The sequence below is a fragment of the Micrasema longulum genome, unplaced genomic scaffold (assembly GCF_059751315.1).
Source record: "Micrasema longulum isolate JH-2025_06_02 unplaced genomic scaffold, ASM5975131v1 h1tg000331l, whole genome shotgun sequence".
NCBI classification, from domain to species: domain Eukaryota; kingdom Metazoa; phylum Arthropoda; class Insecta; order Trichoptera; family Brachycentridae; genus Micrasema; species Micrasema longulum.
This window is the reverse complement of record NW_028277535.1, coordinates 233,279-254,691: the sequence shown is the minus strand read 5'-3', so window position 1 is coordinate 254,691 and position 21,413 is coordinate 233,279. Positions and strand designations below refer to the sequence as shown.

General features: G+C 29.6%; 1 protein-coding gene across 1 annotated transcript in view; it reads left to right on the top strand.

The window, feature by feature from the left end:
* mol (dual oxidase maturation factor 1 mol) overlaps nucleotides 1-21,413 on the top strand; it is a 273,695-nt gene that overhangs the window by 58,468 nt on the left and 193,814 nt on the right. Inside the window, exon 2 of the mRNA XM_088225100.1 lies at nucleotides 6,366-6,624. The gene's annotated coding sequence lies outside the window, so the exon portion shown is untranslated. The remainder of the gene's footprint in view (nucleotides 1-6,365; nucleotides 6,625-21,413) is intronic.

The following is a 21,413-nucleotide window of genomic DNA, read 5'->3' as shown; positions in this document are numbered from 1 at the left end:
GAGTTCAAAAAAAAATTTATAATATTAAACTTAAAAGTAGATACTAACCTCCTTAATCAAATAAAAATAAATGCGAGATTGATATCATTGATATGCACTCAGATATCGGGACATATTTAAACTGCCATTGTTTTTAAGTAATGCTTCATACCACACACCTATGGCCCACACGTGTCGGGAATATAATATACTGCCGAAATAGCAAAACGGTATTTTTTTATGATACTCTTCCAAGTTTTGCAAATAATATCTTAAAAATAAATCTTGTTTAATAAGTACACACGTACAACTTATTTTTATTGTTTTGTATGTATGTATATATTGAAAAATAAATATTTGCGTTCTTATGATTACGTTCTTATGATGTACTAATGAGAAAGCACGAAATAAAAGATCTTAGGATTGTTTTAGACTCAAAACTACTTTTTGAATCGCATATCAATAAAATTACCCCCAAAGCATTGAGCATGTTAAGTTTCATAATTCGAATGAGTAAACACTTTGATAATCCAAAGGCCCTAATTTCATTATATTATACGTTTGTCAGAAGCCATTTGGAATACGCATCTCAGATATGGAATCCTTAGTATGCCATATATATAACAAGAATAGAAAATATTCAAAACAAATTTATATAGTACCTAAAATACAAAACCGGTATTTCTTATGGATCAACTCTCACTGCCTCCACCTACTATGGAATCACTTCTCTACAATACCGCAAACTGTGTGCGGACCAACTCTGCTTCATAAAATTATGACAGGAATAGTTGACTGTACAGAACTACTATGTTTAATAACAATACATGTGTCAGCCAGGATTTGTAGACGGTACCACCTGTTTCATGTACCAATAAGTAAAACATCGTATATTAAAAATGCTTTTTTTCATAATGTAACTTAATAGACATTATAATAATAAATATGTACATCTCCCTTCCCCTCCTTATCCTCTCTTCAAGCATTCTTGTCCTAATCCCGCCCAACAATAAATTACTGTTCTTAAGAAAATATAAAAATTTCTTTGATTATTGCAAAATATTTACGAGCACATGAAAATAACATTTTTATATGTTTAAACTTATACGTATTTATTTAATATGTTATATATTTTTTGTACTAACTTTGTATACTTCATGAAAATCTGTTGTTCGTTCTGAGTTTATACACTATATCTGTTTGTTTACTATAAATATGTATTGTTCACGCTAGCTGGTGCAGGGTTCTCGCTTCGACGGTCTCGCCAATCTCGGGTGACATGCGAACGAGGAAAAAGACACAGTTTCTTCAAAATATTATTTATTTTCTAAATTCCGCAATGTCACATAAATCACAATTGAAAACAGTCCAAAAAATTTGAGCGGGCACACGATATACGACACTTAAATAAATAAACATCTTGCAAAGCAAAACAACAACATCCGAAATTGCTAGTCGGTATACAAAATTAACCAATAAAGCGTTCTTTGTAAATTATTATTATAATTCGCCAAATCTTCGGAACGAAGTTGTTAGTAATTTAAATGCGTTATTTACAAAATGTATTACTGTTGATTTTTCAAATAAAATAAAATTAATAAAAATAAGTAAATAAATATGGTGGTCATATAACTAGCGTGCAATTCTTGCTCTGTTTGCTTTGTTTGCTCTGTTTTAACCTAAAAAACATACATACAACTGTGCCCTGTACAACAGTAATCTAAACGAAAGATTCCCTGTTAAATTTCTTTAACGCGTAAAAACAATGCAATACCCTAAAGTAGACCGGATATCCTGTTACGATAACTCCACTATAGTAACATTATCTCCAAGTAATTCGATATCATCTCATCCCGAGTGGTTCCGAGACACAATGGTCTGGTAAGTGATATCAATTACACTTGAGAAACATGCAGAGAAACTGACCTTGCATTCAACTGGTACGTTTTACTTGATGGAAAAACGGTGTCATTATTCAACCGTAATTGGTCTAATTTTGCGCCTGTTAGAAACTTAATTAATAAAAACTGTTCAACATCTTTTTACAAGCTGGTAAAGTTGCCTTTTGTTTTAAAAACGTAAAAAAACAGTGAAAAATGTGTAATTAATTGAGTTGAACGTCATAATATGTAAATATTTTAATGAAGATGGACGGATTGAGTAACATAGTTTTTGCACAATAAACAGAGGTCATTTTTTTTGGCCCATTGGGCTTTCGCGTATTACTGAGGTACGTTTTCTGTGTTCAGACGGGTGAAAAATGCAACTCTATTTGTGAAATAGAACCTGGACCCTAGACGAGTGTTTTTAATTCGATGAATAAGATAATCGAATGGAGATAAGTCATCATCGTATAGAAGTTGATGCGTTCGCCTGTCATTCTTGGGATTCTGGGTTAGATTCCTGTCAGGGTGGGTGTGAAATTAGGATTTTTGAGATATTAAAAAAAAAACTTTGTTTCTGGGCTGGGACCTGAAGCGATATGAAGCGATATGCCCTGTGCACCACTGTTTGTGAGAAAAGGAGTGACGATGATTAAAGTAAACACTTCTCAATATAAAAAAACGAGAAAACATACTACTAAATTAGGTGAATGGTACATATCTGAGACAAACTGAAACTTATCAGTTTACATTTATTATGTAAATTGATAAGTTTCAGTAGAAAAAAAATATTTAGTATCACTCAAAATCTAATTTTTAACTTAATGGTTATCATTTTTCTATTCTCAACTTGAGCAATTTTTTGGTGTTTGCATGAATGACTAAAACTAGCGATACGAAAATTGGTTCTGTTGTATTTATTTATTTATTTATTATTTTAACTAACGGCCGTAGCCAATTTGTACAAAACTAAAGTTAAATATAAAGTTATACAATAGAAAGAAAACATTATTAATTTTTGTGGTTAAACTTAGTAAAAGTAATTTTTAGTAAATAAAAAACAAAAATATTATAATAAAACAGTGAAGTATAGAAGAAAAGTAGTAAAAAAGATATGCATTTTAGGTTTGTAAATCCTTACATTGGCACACATTTTATCGCACACAAATTTAGCAAAAATAAAAATAAATAGACCTTTTTATGAGTATATTATACAAACTTACTTACTTCCTATGTACAACCGAATGAGCATGAACCCATCTAGTTAGCAAGTATGACTGCTTGTATATATAATGTTTCAGGGGTCTCAAACGAGTTATTTTATTTATTCTATCTTAAAATTAAAGAAAACACATATTAAAAATCCAATAAAAATGTTGCGAATATAAAAACTAAAAACAAATAGAAATATCATTTATATACATACACACATACATACATACATACACACACACACATATACACTTAAATATATATGTATATATTTATATACATATATATATACACTACATACAAACATACATTTACGCACATATAAGGCTTACAGAAATCTGGGCTTTATTATACGCACCACTCAACCATTCAAAACAACCGCATCCCTCAAAATCTTATATAATGCATACGTTCGCAGCCATCTTGAGTTTGCATCTGTTGTTTGGAATCCTAGATATACAATTTATATATCACAACTAGATAAAATACAAAATAGATTCCTTAAACTTCTGGATCGTAAATCTCGTACATATTTTGACTCGTATAAAGATTCTTCTTCCTTTCATAGTTTAACTTCCCTGACTAAATGTAGAAGCATTTCTGATAGGTCTTTCCTCTTCAAAATTTTATCGAAAGTCCATATTTCTTGGAGCGTATTTCAATCAATTGTCCCGTAAAGTCAACACAAGTTTATTTGTTTTATAATTCATTGCCCAAAAAAAAAATATGTTCAAAACTCGTTTATTTATCGCAGCTGCTCCAAACTTAATTTTCTTTGTCGCCATTTAGATATTTTTAATATTAAATTTTGTGACTTCAAAAAAAAACTTTTTGAAACACTGTAAAATGAAACATTTGTCAGTGTGTAATAAGTTTGTGTTCCTTTAATTATGTTTATTTTATTATAATATAAAAATTTTGAATTGGTCAACTATATTATGAAAATCCGTCTCCTCCACTCCTCCACTCTATTTCCTCATTCCTTAACCTTATTACGAGCTCTTTTTTTTTGTGTTTTTAGAAAAATAATACAAAATATTATTTTTCTCTTTACTGTGTAACATGTTCTCTCATTATATTTGTGAAAAACTTTACCAGGATGTATCTACTATTTTTTATATTTTGTATTCTTATATTACGACTGTTGTATTTCCTCAAAAATAAAAATAAAAAATAAAAAATAAAAAAAAATATGCATTCACATACATACATATACATACACGCACATTCACCTAACATATGAAAGTAAGGGTGTACAAGATATTAAACATTATCCAGAAATATTGCAACCATCGGCTTCTTATACTTGGGAAGTGAAGTGACATGTTCCGGATATCGAGAAGTTCTGGAAATTCGTTACTTAAATTTTGCATTCGATTTAGGGGAGTGTTGAATCCTTCATTTATTTATAAATATGACGTACAGTATTAAATTGAATAGAAAAAAGACAAGTTTTACGAGCAAAATAATACAAACAAAACCCTGCACATTTTACATATTTCAGAGAATTTTCACTATGGAATAGAAAGTACCAATTATTCAGTCATTTATCTGAAATTATAGTAGCATATAACTTTAATACAGTTATCAAAGGAGCGCGTTCTGTCATTTTATTTTGATTTACGTTACTGCGTTAATCTCCATTTCAAATTGATATAAATTTGTATCAATTATATCGATACATCAATTATGTATATTTCCTGTATTGTGTAACGTTAATTGTAACTACTCAGTACAACATTATATTTTGCAGAACAAATTTACATTTTCCAGGGCTTTTATCAAATTTAAATGATAATTTAATTGTGTATCAAATCGAAATTATTTTTTGTGTAAACACGTGGAAGTCAATAAATTTTACTTTTTTATGTTTATTTTATTTTATTTTGACAGAGATCTTCAGCCACTGATCTAATTAATTAAAAAAATACTTTAAAACTAATTATTAACATTAACAAATTACAACAGGGATAGAAAATACCTTAAAGAAGGGAGTATGGAAGTCTGGGCATTTACAGGGCTTATGACCTGTCATTGGCTGGTTTGTGTGGCCACTTTACATACTGTGTAACATTCACCATACCCCCCCCCCTTCTTTAAGAAATTCTCCATCCCTGCTGTAATTTGGTAATCTTAATGACTCCCGTGGGGGTGAAATCTAGTATTTTGAGTACAAACATTTCGATAAACTCAAATAATGTGATTATTGACAGATTTTTGGTTAATTTAATTAGATTAGATTAGATAGATTAATCTCTCATTATTTTAAAATTAACTTTAGGAGGTCAATGGAGGTCCTGTTGTACACAAATAGTGATATGTATTGAAAACATGTTTTTTTTTTTTTTAGCTTTCATTTGCTTACGGCGCAGCTAATTATTGCTTTCAGGTTTGACTAAAAAAAGACTGACGAAAGTTATATAAAACCATGGAATCGTAAAATCGTTTAAAAGTAGTAAAGGTTTTCGATCGAGATATTTTGACCTTTTTTACTGAATAGTCATTTTATTATTTTATGTATCTACCAGGCGCGTGGTGTGACTATAATAAGTCGGTGACAGCCGACTTATTTACATGGCTAGTTTCATATAAACTAGCATTTTATTAATGTTACACGTTTATAAAAATGATTAATGAATGATTTTTTACAATAATGTAATTTTAATTTTCATTATTTACATTGTTAATTTTATTTGTCGGCCTAGTGGTGAAATGGTTATCGCGTTTGCTTACCAGAGGTCTCGGGTTTGCTCCCTGACATGGTTGATATAAAATATTTATTTATTTGAAAGAGAGTTTTTACACTAGAATATTTCATGAACCCTAGACTGGTACCTGAAGCGTAAGACTGATCGTCTTACTTTCATGCAACAAAAATGATCAAGATACGCTGCGATTGGTGTACCAATGCAGTTCTCTATGCACCATTAGGTCTATGTAGTTTATTAGTGTTTACATGTGATTGATGAAAAATAAGTGGTGCCTTTTTTCATTTTAATATTTCCGTATTTTAATATTCTTTTTCATTGTTTGTAGACCAAAAAATAAATCAAAGGTTTTCCTCACTGTGAAACCAAACTATAAATTTATTGATTATGCATTTTTTTTCCTTTTAAAAAAAAAAAATGATTGTAGATACTTTAATAAAAAATAGCGTGTTTTGTATTTATTCTTCTTACGGTGGATTGCCTGAAAGTATAATTATGTATTTGCCTGTTTTAAAAGTTAATTCGAAAAACATATTTTTTTATTTATGTACGTGTAGTTAATTACGTGTTTTCCTTGTTTCAGATATCAAAAGAAGAAAATTGTCTAAAAGTGATATGATAATTAAATTAACTTTAATGTTGATTTTTAACATTTTGTGTCTAGCTTAAAATTGCAATTTGTTTGGTGTTTGATCTCTTATTTTAATAATGCGAATTCATATAATGTGTGACACGATGATTATCAGAGTGTTTTGAAATAATAAAGTGAAATAAATTCATAAGTTAGTTTACAAGAAATGAAAAGGAAGAGATATAAAACATTGCGGCATTATTCAACATCGGTAAGTTAATATTTAATCGTTTGTTTGGCGAATTTTCATGCACATAAGAAATATTAAATATAATTTTTCATTTATTTTACAACATCCGGTTCTCAGACTTTTTCTTTCGAAATTCAGTTTATTCATTTGCACCCAATTGATTTTTACACATCGCTAATAAAAGAACCTTTATAAAAATATCTCTAGGGTTTAAAATAAAGTTGGTTTAGCATAAATAAAAGGCCATTTGTAAATGTATTTTACCGGTAACGTAATGCATCGGAGACGAAACAAATTATATTGAGATGGAAGAAAATTAAGTTAATTGTTATTTTATTTAGTACAAGTGCAAAAATACTTATTTTAGAAGTATTAAGTTGTAAACTTACAAATACTGATTTTATTTTGTATTTCCACATAATTACACAGGGGCCCAGTGTTTTCCGAGCCTTTTGAATACGCGACCGCCCTATGAATAGCAAAATAACTGGCAACCCTTCTCCCTAGGACCAACATTTGTCTGTTTATTTCGGGGATTGCAGACACAAATAATGCAAAACTTAAAACTATTTATGTATGGATATATCAATGTTTATATGCAATGTGAAAAACAATGTTTTCAAAACTCTAGTCCATAAATGAATTACAAAAAGGACTACACAGAAAGCTGAGGAATATGCTTCGTATATCAGAATATAATTTTAATTTCTTTAATGTCCTTTCTCATTTTATTTATGGAGGTATGTTTCAAAATGTTTTTTTTAAATTTTTACACCCGTAATATTTTGATGCAACTTTACAATTAATGTGAAAGAATGTATTATTAAATATAAAATTAATAATATACTGACACTCCGGAACGTACCTGTGGGCCAGCGGAGTGGCTATAAGGTCCCAACCTTTTTTTGCGCTAAACAAGAGGGTATTTATTTATTTATTTATTTGACACTATATACATAAACAATATATAAACATATAAGGGAGGGCATATTGCCTTAAGGCAATTTCTTCCTACCTACCCAAACCATTCAGTTTGAGAAAATTATAAATACATGGACATATTGAATCTTACAATTTTATACAAAAATTAAAAGCAAAGATTCACAAAAATAAATAAATAAAAAAAAAAAAAATTAACACTATAATATGAAAAGAGGAGAGGGGATGTGAAAGAAGAAGGATAAAGTAACAGTTTAAATATTAAGATAGTAACATTTTAATCTTGACTTAAATGTAAATAATGAAGGGGCGTCTCAAACATTAGTGGATAGATTATTCCAAAATCGAGCGGCTACTACTGTGAAAGAGGAGGCAAGAAAATTAGAGCGATATCGCGAGATAGAAAATATAGCGAGCCGTATATTTTACAAAATATTGGTTTCCGTTGTCCTCTTCGCTATACTAGATTAAATTCCCTTTTTTATGTACCAACTTGTAAAAACAATTATACCTCGAATTCATTCATTAGACGTACCTGTAGAAATTATAACGGACTCAGTATTGATGTAGACATTTTTAACTGCACGTTGCATTTGTACAGAAAATTTCTTCATGGGGTCGATTATTTGGGATAGTTGCTGAGTGTGCATCTTGAGTGGTTTATGCTATGTATATGTGCCGCATGTAATGTATATGTTTGTGTATGTTTTATATGTGCGTTCATGTGTGTGCGTGGATGGCTCGGAGTGTACATTCAGTATTTTTATTTATTACCTCTATGGAAAACGCAAATGTCAACAGTTATTCTTTTCTCACATAAACTTCTAATTTATTTTTTTCATTTTTTTGTCACATTTAATGTTTACATCTTTTTAATTTATGAAAAATTAATTGGTCTTTTTATGTTAAAAAAATGTTGTTTTTAATACTCATTTTGTATGACTGTATATTTTCTGAATAAAATAAAATAAATAAATAAAAATGACAGGGTATTAAAAGGGTTCTCTCGTTTCTAGAACGAAGAGATAGTCCGTGTTGTGAGGATACGCCTCATTGCAACTCTTACAACCTAAAAATACAATTCAAGCAACGTGATATCAATAGTTTTCTAAACACTTTTTTTACAGAAGTAAATAATTTATTTAAAATTCAAATATGATTGTCGTTCAACCAAATAAACAGTAAAACCAGAACTGTCACTAATCGGGAATTAAATTAATATTTTGATATTGTAAAAAATCGGTGATCGATTCCACAAATAGTGATGTGTCCCAAATTGAAACATACATAGGTACTAAATCAATTTATGAAATTACAACATATTCGTTATTTTTTCATTCAACGCATTGATTTGACGTGGGACAACAACGATTATTCGATTATAACTTTTATTGTTCTAGCAAAGTTTACCAGTGTCACGTAAAAATAAAAAATAATAAGTTAGTATTTTTCTTAAACAATGCTTTATTACTTATACAATGCAATACAAAAGGTTATGCGTCGGCGCCCATTAAAAAAACATACAATCAAATAATTACAATGAGAAATAATTAATATCTTAAAAACACATAATCAACATTATAAAATTTAACAGCTTTTACGTGAGCCCATGTTTATTTCTTTGTGTGAAATAGTAATGTACCTAACCAGTTCTGATAATCGAATTACTCAATTATATACAATCGAACCATTTAATGATAAGTACGTATCTAATTGTATCTAATATATTTATTCATTGAGAAATAAACGTAAAAATGTATTTAAGTAATGTGTCAGAATAATCAATTTTTAAAATAAAGTAAGTTACAAGAAATATTTGGTTACCGAAATAGGAACTTGAGATACAAATTTAATTTACGTCGTTAATTATTTTGCTGATTTTTGAATAAAAAAACATTCACGTTTCTGAAAAAATACCTTTGGAATTTGAGCAACTCTGAAAAATGACTATTAGGGTCAAAGCACCAATAAATGACCGTTTAGGATTTAGCTTGTAGTGAAACCCACATTAAAGGTATACATTCTATTATTTAAGCGTACAAAATAAATGAAAACAATAAAAAAACATATTAATTTTTCGAAGTACTTTTACTTTTTTATTGAAATACGAGTATAACAATTATAATTATTATTACTCTAAAAAAATAGCAGAATCACCAGTGAATGACCACTACTACCCCAGTAAAAATAGTACTCAGATTTAGTTACATCATGACATTATAAAACACCTTTACACATTAGAATATGTCACTATCAAAATATTTTAATTGTTCCTTTATTCTTCTTCCTTCCTTCACATCCCCTCTCCTCTCTTTATAGTATAGTGTTAATTTTTTTATACATATATTTTTATTTTTGTTAATCTTTGTATAAAAAAGTAAGATTCAACATGTCCATGTATTTGTAATTCTCTCAAACTAAACGGTTTGGGTATGTAGGGAAAAATTGCCTTAAGGTAATATGTCCGTCCTTATATGTACATATATATTGTATATGTATATAAAGTGTTAAATAAATAAATGTGAATATTTTCAAAGAATTGCATAAGAAATAGCATCAAATAAAACACTTACCACACCTTTCCTTATAAAAACACTATCAATCTCAGAACAATAACGGGAAGACGCACTATTACCTTTTGAGAACTCACAGTTCAAAACTGATAAATTTGTTTCTTACCAAAAGAAATATTCGTCTACTGATTTTGTCATAGTTTCTAGTGTTAAAAGTTTTTTGACTGGACACATGTAGCAATTCTTACAATATTATGTTTTATTAACCAATGGTCATTTACTGGATGGTGGTCATTTACTGGTGCTTTGACCCTAATTGAGGATAGGAATTCTCAAAAGAATCTCACGTGCTTTGGTAAATATATAAAAAATCGGAAAAAACTATAAAACCCGTTCTGAAATAATTCTAAATTATTGTATCAGATAACAACAGATAACCACTCTAAACCACTGTTTTAACTCACAGTATTTTTTTTAATCCAAATGCGATTTTTTTGTTTCAGTACCAAAATGCGGTTTTTATTTTCAAAATAGGTGCTTATACTATAAAGTAGATAACTAACATTTATTATAGTAATAAAAGACGAGTTATACTTTAATCCACAAATTTGTGAAAATTTAAAAAATTAAAAATCATTTTCTGAAGCTTCTAATATATTATTTTTTTAACTTTTTGTACAAAATGTTATTTGAACATTGGCGGTCTTATTGCCAAATGGCATTTTTTTCCAACCAACCAATAAAATAAAAGTTTTATTTTTATAATTCAAGTTACAGAACATATTCAATAAAAAAAATTAAAGAGCTAAAGAAATATAAAAATAGACCTAAACGTATTTATTGTTATCAAAAACATTTTTCACTTTGTGGTATGACATTTTACACTTATTTGTGTATAAATTTGTATAAACCACTTTAATTTTTTTAAATTTTTTTATTACACTTCGACCGGTTTCGAGGTTACTACCTCATCGTCAGGAATTTAACTAACTTTTAATTACGCCATTATTATTAATTACTTCTATGGGTGCCCCAACAAGTCCATTAATTGCTGATACTTTTGTTAATTATTTAGAAAATTTAATTTTTGATCGTAAATTTCCTTTATTAAATAATGTTTTATTATGGAGAAGATATGTTGATGACGTGTTCTGTATATAGATTGGATCAGATCGTCAATTAGATTCATTTTCAAATTTATTAAATTCCTTCCATCAGAAAATACAATTTACTTAGAAATTGAATCAAATTCACAACTTAACTTTTTAGATTTAACTTCAATTAATACCAAAAATATAATTGAATTAAAAATATTTAGAAAACCGATATATACAGATACGTTCATCCATAAATCTTCTAATCATCCTTTGTCACATAAACACTCTGTTTTCCATTCTATGATACATCGGCTTACTTCAATACCACTTAATAAAAATAATGTTGACTTAGAATTACATACTATAAGGAGTATTGCTTTCAATAATGGCTATGAACTTAATTTAATTGACAATGTTTTAAATAAAAAAGTTAAATTAAACTATAGAAAAAAAATACTCATACAGTTCCCAAAATATTTCCATTAAAAATGAGAACTGGCGTAGAATTTTGTACATTCATTCATTTTCTAATAATATAGCACAAATTTTACCTAACAATATTAGGCCAGCTTTTTATACTAATAATAACAAAGGTAAAATATTGACAAATTGTAAAGATAAGGATGATAAATTAAATCATTCGGGAATTTATAAATTAAATTATTTAAATTGCCCAAATTTCTATATTGGAAAGACTTCACGTAAATTGAAAGTTAGAATCAAAGAACATATAAGATGTCTGAGTAATAATAATTTTACAGAATTCGCAAATCATCTTATATCCGAAAACCATGAATTTAATCAAGAAACGTGTGTAGAAATTTTGCATGTCAATAAAAATGGTTTTCGTTTAGATAATTTAGAACGATTAGAAATTAGTAAAGCCATTAATCAAAAACTTCAAATAATAAATAATCAATTAAATTTAACTTCGAGTCCTCTTTTAAAACTATTCCCGTTATGATTTATTTTATCTTTTTTCATTCTCTTTCTGTTAATTTTCTGTCTTTTTCATACAATATTTTATTATATAAATAGCAACGCGTGCAATTATAAGTTAGTTAAATTCCTGATGATGAGGTAGTAACGTCGAAACCAGTCGAAGTGTAATTAAAAAAATTAAAGTGGTTTATACAAATTTATAAACAAATAAGTATAAACGTATTCGTTTATAAATTATCTTAAATCAAAACTATTACTCAACAGAAAATAGGAAAAGAAAAGAAAAAGGAAAGGAGGAAAGATTAAGGAAGAGTAAGGAGATGTTTCTTCAGGCGTGATTTAAACAGAGATAATGTAGTAACATCTTTGATGGTGGATAAGAGATGATTCCACAGTCGAGCCGCATGGACACTTTATGAGTTAGAGAAGAAAGAGGAATTGTGGATGGGTATTAAGAGAGTGCCTTGAGAATTAGAACGAAGAGGTAAACCATGAACTGATAAGCGTTGAAATTTTTCACGCAGGTATATAGGAGGTATATAGGAGTATTATATACTCGTATTATGAATAATAATATTTAATAATTTTAAAAACTTAATATTTTTAACCATTACAAATATATTTTCATTACCAATCATTTTGACCCTTATAGGTAATCGATATTCTAATGAGTAACTTTCATAATCGGCATTGAATTGTTCGATTATTAAGACCAATCAATTATTCTCATTTCTATTTCAAGTGTTTAATATATGTGAAACGGATGTATCATTAACGCAATTTCCTACATTAAAGTTATCATTATCTTCTTTGATTAAGCCATCCACGGTGAGTTACTTTCTCCATCAGTAAGCATTAAAACTTAAGGTTATCCTAATTAAATTGATTTACTTAATTAAGCAATTCCTTCACTCAGACAAGAGGATACGCAGTTAAAATTTTTATCATCAAGACAAAAGATAATTTTAAATACCCTGCTTTACTTAAACATAAAGTTAATAATAAATAATAAAGATACCACTACATACATACAACTTAAACATATTCAAACTAAAACCACTTTCGGACAAAGGGATTTTGAGTATTATTCAATTAAAATCTATAACCTACTTCCACTATCCATTAAAACAATTAGTAACGAGAAAATGTTTAAAAAGGCTATAAAAATGGATAGTGGAGCTAGGTAGAAGAAAAATGGATTGTCTCATTCGCCCATACCAATATTGAATCAACTGCTCTACAAGTGTACAGCTTATGATAGATTTTTGTTATTTTCATTGTGTGTTTTGTAATATAAATAATATAGATGTACATAAATACCTCGTTTGTAAAACTGTCTAAATATTTGTTAATTATCTTCGTTTTTTTAAGTTAGTCTTCTTTAATACATTACAACAGAGATGAAAATTGTAGCCCTCAAAAATTTGGACAAACTCAAAATATTGTTGATAAATTACCTGGTCCATGAAGAAGTATAGAAATTTAAAAAAAAACATTTTCATGCGTTGCTTAGTATGTACATAGGTGAAATAATTCAATTAGATGAATCTCACCCGCATAAATAAAGGTTTCCGCTCTTTAACTTCACAAACACCAACAGATGAAAGAATTGAAGGAATATAGATGTTCAAATATGGGCAGAATAGTGAATGTTACACAATGTGTTAAGTGGTCACTTAAACCAGCCATTGACAGATCATAAGCCCTGTAGATGTCTAGACTTCTATATTACCTTATCTTAAATGTTCTTCATCTCTGTTGTAATATGTTAATATAAACAGCTCCCCGGGGAGTTGAATCCAGTCCTTGTCTACAAAAATTTGGACAAACTCAAAATATTCTAGTCTTCTTTGTTTATTCTCAAATGTAATTTTAAAAAGTATATTGTTAAGTGTCCTCGGCACGGAAAACCCCAGTGAGGTCACATTATTTTTATTATTAATTATAATTTGTAAGCAAAAAATATGAATAAATAAATAAATAGAATACGTATTTTTAAATTTGGTAATGTAACATGTTTATTCGATTTGAATCTACTTTATTTTTTAAATAACAAGAGGTAATATTGTGTTGATTTATCTTGTTAGGGCATTTTCAAACTCGAGAATCTTCTCCTTGTTCCGCTCCGCCTTACTATATTTTAAGTATCGCATGTCCGTCTATTTTTTTGATTTCGGATAAAATATACAACTCTTTCGATGTCTTTAACATGAACCCTGTAATACGGTGAGAGGTTTCTCAGAATCCTACTTTAATCAGTTTTAAATTTAATATAATTCAGTGGATCGGCATTTTATTCACAGCCGTAATGATTTATTGTTGACTTCAAGCATCTAAGTATCTAAAATAACTTCAACACTGAAACGTTTGAATGAGAACATTATTCACTTGGAGTTGCTTGTTCTTCAATTAATTTGCTCGCCTATTTAAATGTCAATTAGCAACATGTGAATTAGAACCATGTCCGTCTTGTAAAATATCCACAAGCCTTAGGGACTCTGTCTTTCTGACATAAGTCATTATTTTTACTGTTTGTTACGTCTAGTACTACTCATGTCCGAGCTTGTAAACAAATTAAACCTTTGATACCGGGTGTTTATTATACAAAAACAAATATATTAATATTAAGTTAAAAATATACCCCAATAATACAGCATTAATATTAATAATCTAGACAAAAACTCTGTGGATAATATAAAATATCTCAGATTGTACTTAGACAAAAATTCAAATTTTATAACACATTTGCAATATGTAACAAAAAAGCATTTATTTGAGGATTAAGAAATGTAATTGGTGACGCGAAAGAAGCGCAAAAGTTATTTCCTCGATAGCTTAGAGAGCGCATGAACTGATCCAAGATGGTCCAACCAGGTCAGCCAACACACGTTTTTAAGGACGTTTACTGCCACCTAATGTACGATGGAAATCGACTCACCTGTGTTGAAGTGTTCCCCCTCGCTCCACCAGATATTATTTGCGGGAATGATGCGGATGTTAGGTTCTTTCTTTATTCGGCTTTGTGTATCAGGATTTTTGTATATTAGATGCAGTGATGATAATAATTCTATTGACACTTTAGCGGTAACTTTATGTTAATAGCAGCAGGAATATTATTTTTCGTTTTTAGTTTATCTTGCGGATCATAGAAGACCTTTCATTTGTTTTAAGAAAAAATACAGATGTCAGTTTTATTTGAATACGGAATTTGTAAATTGTTGCAATGCGGTAGGTACTGCCAGGCTGCTCAGGTTCCTACTTCTCAAGGAAAAGCAGACAACCAAAACATATAAATGGCAGTAAACATTCACGCGTAACCAGTAATAGATTTTTTTTAAAATGGGTTCTTATCTATAAAATAATCAAATGGTTCAAATAAATTACTTTTCTTCTTTGACTTTTAATTTGTATGTAATAAGGGTTTATTTAAAATATACAAATTCTTCAAAAGAAGGCCACGAGTATTGAATTCAAAATCAATATATATTTTAATGCAGAAAGAATGCACAATAATGCAGGCTTGCTCGCAGTAAAGCAAGAAAAATAATAACATTTTGATATTTTTATGCATAAAATTACTAAGGGGATAAATTAAATAAAACATACAAATAAATTTAACCGACAATGTCATATTTACGAAACTTGGGATAAAAAAAAAGATAAGATTACCAGTGAGCAGAAAAACAGAGCCACAAAACTCATTGTACAAGAAATTAAAACTGTACGATGAGTTTCTTGAAGAAATAAATTAAATGCAACGCCTTGAAATATATAAAACCATGTAAAAAATATATCTGAACATATTTAGGATAATTGAGCATACTTTATTGAGGATTTTCATTTATTTTTGCATTTCATTTATGTTTGCACCACTACAGGCCAGTAGGCCCAATTACAGTGGTGAATTACATCACAGAACACCCAGGCTTGAGAAAAATTCATTTTGATTTTTGTGTTCTCACCGGGAATCGAACCCGGAACCTTCCGAGCGTGAGCCAAGCGTCTTGACCACTACACCACGGAGGCCGCCGGAGGATGAAACATAGGAGTCCACCTTTTGCCGTTTTTAAGTTAAAAATTCAGAAATTTTTGCAGTCTACTTTCGTCATAAAAACGCTTTTTTAAGTTGAAATATAAATTTGTAGTCCACTTTCCTTTAATGAAAAAAAAACATGAGTAGTCCCAAATGCGCTACTTTTGAGAAGGGAAACGTTTTTAGATAGGGAATATGGAATTCTTGGCATTTACAGGGATTATGACAAGTAATTGGCTGTTTTTTTATTGATAAATTTTAGCGTTCTTATAATTTATCCAAATATTTCAATTTTGTGACCATTTTCAACGAGTTGTAAATAACCCACTATTAGAAAATGGAAATCATTTTAAGGTAGAGTGGGGTTCGAGCCTCGGACCTCCTATCTGTAAGTCCGCAACACTAGCCGCGGGACCACTACCCATTTTTAAGTGTCCACTTTACACAGTGTAACCTTCACTATTCTACCGTTGTTTAACATCCACATTTTCTTAACTTTTCCATCTGTTAAGTAAAAGAGCTAAAACCTTTATTAGTGTGGGTGAGATTCATCTAGCTGAATTATTTCACCTATATACATTTTTAGACAAGCTAGTTAAATCAACAGTACTGACGTTTGACGTAATAAATAAGAAATATTGATTGAAAACATTACAACACATGTATGTGTGTAAAAAAAAGTTAAATACATCATTTTTTAATTGACAAAATACGTTCGTATGATGAAAAGTCAGACCGCGCATCCTCTTAATCTTCACTACGGAAAAGTGAAAACACGAATCGTACTAGTTAGTCCCATTGAAAAACAGCATTATTAATGACCGCGAGATGTCGTCTCGTTTTAGAACAAAGTTTTTCTCTTTTTAAAACACGCCATTTGTCCGCTTTGTATAGCTGTCAAAATATATATTATTATACAAACAGATACATTTTTTACAGATGAACTTACTTCATTTTAGGCCCGCCCACATCCTTGTATAGTCGATTCATTCGCAACAAATTTATTTACGCCAAATAATATTTTCAACAACAATTAAAATGATATTTCAATTTGTTGCAGCAAAGAGGGAAAACATTTTTGAGAAGGAAATATGGTAGTCCAGCTATTTACAGGGCTTATGACCTGTCATTGACTAGTTTAAGTGGCCACTTACTCACTGTGTAACATTCCCCATTCTGCCTATTTTAGAACACCACATTTATTCAACTCCTCCATCTGTTAAATTTTGTGAAATAAAAGAGCTGAAACCTCTGTAAAGTTGGTGAGATTCATCCGGCTGAACAAATTCACAAAACAATTTTCCAATTTTAATACTTCTTTTTTTACCAGGTTAATTCAACAATGTTTTGAGTATCTCTAAATGCTTGCAGACAGGCTGAATTTCCTTCCTAGGGAGTTATTTATATTTAAGTTTGTTACAACAGAGGGAAAAACATTTCTGAGAAGAGAATATGAAACTCTCTGTTGCAACAAATTTTAATATTAATAACTCCTTAGGGAGGAAATCCAGCCAGTCTGCAAGCCTCTGGACATACTTAAATATTGTTAAACAATTAAAATGACAACTTACCAATTTTTGTAAACGTATTACAATAATATTGATGTTTTTTGTTGATATTTCTTGATACAACTCCATAGTTAATGATTATGATAAAATTATACATAAACTTATCAATGAAACTTCTAAACCAAGAAGTGTACTACAATAAATTTTAGATAAAAAAAAACAGTGTTCTCAAACATTTCAATTAAAATCGAAGATGTTTTTTGTTATCTCTGAACGCTTTTGTTAAAAACACAATTCGCCGATTTCTTAGGCACAACGCATGATATGAATCGGGTTGTGGTCCTGTGGCTAGTGTCTTGGACTCACGGACCAAAGGTTTGTGGTTCGAATCCTACTCTACCCCAACTTGATTCCCATTTTCTAATAGTGAGTTATTTACAACTCGTTGAAAATGGCCCTCAGAATGAAATATTTGGGTAAATCATAAGAACGCAAATATTTCTTTTTAAAAAAAAAAAAAAAAAAATATGCAATTAATTTATTTTTAATTTCTAACCTTGTTTTCTATTCCGCAATCGCGTAAATAAGGGTTCTAAGAAATTAATTTTCTACCCTTTAAACAAAAGACAAAAGAATGCTACAAAAGTACCTAAAAACTTATGTGTGTGTATTATTTTTAATATAATATAGTGATAGTTTTTCGAGAAATCAATACTCACTTCCCCATATACTCATATACGTATGGGTAAATTTATATATAACTTGAAATAAAGCTTTTCCGACAAACGTTAAATCCATTCAAATATTTAATAACGTCTGCTTTATGAGTGCATAACGAAGTTTTCACATACATTATTCTAGTGTGCCTACAAATACAAACGAATTTTTGTTTTTTTTTTATTTATTAATAAATTTCACAAAAAGTACATGTTTTTTAAAAATTCTATAAATATCTTCTTTAATGCATCTAGTAAATGTTATCACTGTAACTCTCCAAAAAAAGAGACTAACTCTTGTGCTTGGAGAGAGACTTACACTGTTGTAGTTGTTTATTTATAAGAGTTTATATAATTTTAAAAAAAGGTATATGAGAAAAAAAAAACATTGGAAATATAAAAAATATATATTATAATAATACATTCATACTAATTAAAATTTAATGCCGTTTTAACTCGTGTTCAAAAAAATTTTTTTAGTTCATTAGGGAGATTATTATAATTTTTTACACCTTTAAAGACAAAGCTATTTTGACCATGATTTGTGTGGAATTTAGGAATTTTAATATTATTTTGGTATCTGAGTGACGTATTCATCTTAAATTCTTTTATTATTTCTTTTTTATAAATTTTTATAATGGAATTTATTTTACAAAGAGTGTCTAAATGTTTATATTTACTTAGTTCACCGACGAGAACTAACCCATCAACATAGGGGTATTAAACTTTCCAACCCACTATAAAAAGAATTTTCTAAATAATGTAGATACTGATGAAAATTGCTATTTAAAAAAAAAACATTAGCTTTTTTAAAAAAATGTTGTAATTTTTTTTCTTCGAGTCTTTATTCAATAAAATACACATGTTGTAACAATATCAATACACTATAAAAATAAAAACATGAACTTTTAAAACATATTTGTGCCGATAAACTATTAAGTAATATTTTAAAGGGATAATTTGTTTTATGAACCCCTTATTTATTATCACAACCGACTAGTTTTGGCAACTCACGTTGCCTTCTTCAGGGTTTATAATGACTAAATATACATACTTAAAAGAAACAGTGAACAGTGGGTGTCGAAAAGGATCGAGGAGGGGGTAATTGAGTTTATGGTGTTTGTGGTATTCCTTGTGACGAGACGAGAACTTGTGACGTCACCAGCAAAATAATTTCAAAATTCCAAAAATTAAAAAAAATATTCCGCTTGTAATACTAAACACTATTTTTTTAGCTTAGTTGGACAGTCTATTAAGAAATATTAATGTAAGTAAATATAAGTATTTAACTACTTACCGAATTTTCATGTCTACCGGTTTCGAGACGTACTCATCTCTTCGTCAGGACACTCACTATGCCAACATGCAAATACTAAAATACCCTGTCACCTTTATCATCACATAGAATTTTTGAAAAAGTACAAAGTATTTATGATAAAACGCATAAATTACATGCAGAGTTTAAAAGGATGCAAACACCACCATGCCTAAACATGCACTAAAATAAGATTAATAATATTTAGTAATATGTTGCAGAATGTGTGGGGCGAGGGGAATCAGAAAGGGAATGGTGAAAGTATATTTATGTATTTGCATGTTGGTGTAGTGAGTGTCTTGACGAAGAGACGGGTACGTCTCGAAACTAGTAGACATAAAAAATATGCAAATAGCTATATACTAAAATTAATTAACATCAATTAAAGTGTTTGACTCTTGTTTGACTACAAAGTTAATGCATTGAACATAAATAATATTAAGTAATAAATAAAAAATACCGAACTTAAATAGAGTTATTTAGGTAAGTACAACTCATTGGTAATGAATGCCCCTTAAAATGAAAATATTTGGGGAAATCTAAAAACCCTCATACTTATTTGTATTACATAATGTGTTTTGGTATTATAGGTAAAATAAACTATATTTGCGATCGGTTGCAGCTTAACGTGAATTAAGTTTAATAAAGTTTGCCAATAGAAAGATACCTATTCAATCTCTCTGCAACGAAATGCTCTTGGCGTTTCGGAAAATTATTAAAGGAATGAGTGGGAGGGTACCTGATTATTATTTATGAGTTTTAAAGAGAATAAATGAAATCTGATTGTAAGAACTGCGATGACAGCTTTCATACTTTCTTCTTCCTAGACACTCCCTCTGGCGTCTTAATCATTATTATTGTTCTCACGATATTAAATTAAAATTTCAGACTTACTTCATTAAAATTAGCATAAGACCTTTATGTCGTGTATTTACATAGTACATATTGTATTTATGTGTTTAGCTGGTGGTAGACATTGCGTACTCCACAGGATGTAATATACCTAGGTCTCAGATGCATTTGGCGCTTAGCCATCTGGTAAAATCCCCAAGGACCATTACTAATCTTTTACGCAATACGAAAATCGTGTATTTTCATTTGAAAGGGTCGCTTATAGTATTCACCTGAAAACCACATACTTCAAGTACGTGACATATATAAATTCGCATGAATTTCAGGGTGTTGCGTGGGAAGAATAAAAGTAACGTTTTTTTTTTATTCAACCTATTCCTCCATACGACCAAAACTTGTATTATATACATCAATACGCAGTCCTTTGTATCGTGTCTTGTCAATTGATCTAGTGGACGTCGGTTAATCCTTCCTTTCCTGTATACCATCGGCATATAACATTTGTTTGAAAAAAATATTTTCACAATAATTTACGTTCTCGTTATAATAAACATACCGTATATAGAGTCAGGAAAATCAACAAAATTTGTACAAAATATCTTTCTTTTTTTCCACTCCGCTCTCAAGTGGAGCATGTGGACATCACCAGTTGCCTCCAGGAGACCCTATCGCCATCCAGCATTTTTGCCTCTTCCCACGTCAATCCAGCGCTCCTTAATTCCGCCGAATAAAGTCTAAAGATCGTCATCGACAGTTTAAAGAAGAGGCAACTTGGGTTTGGGTTATCTTAAGACGTGCGCAGCACGTGTCCAAGCCAGGTCTACCGCCGCATCCTCGCCGCAAGACGCTTGTTATAGGAGGTTAATACATTATCTTCAGTATATTGCATATATAC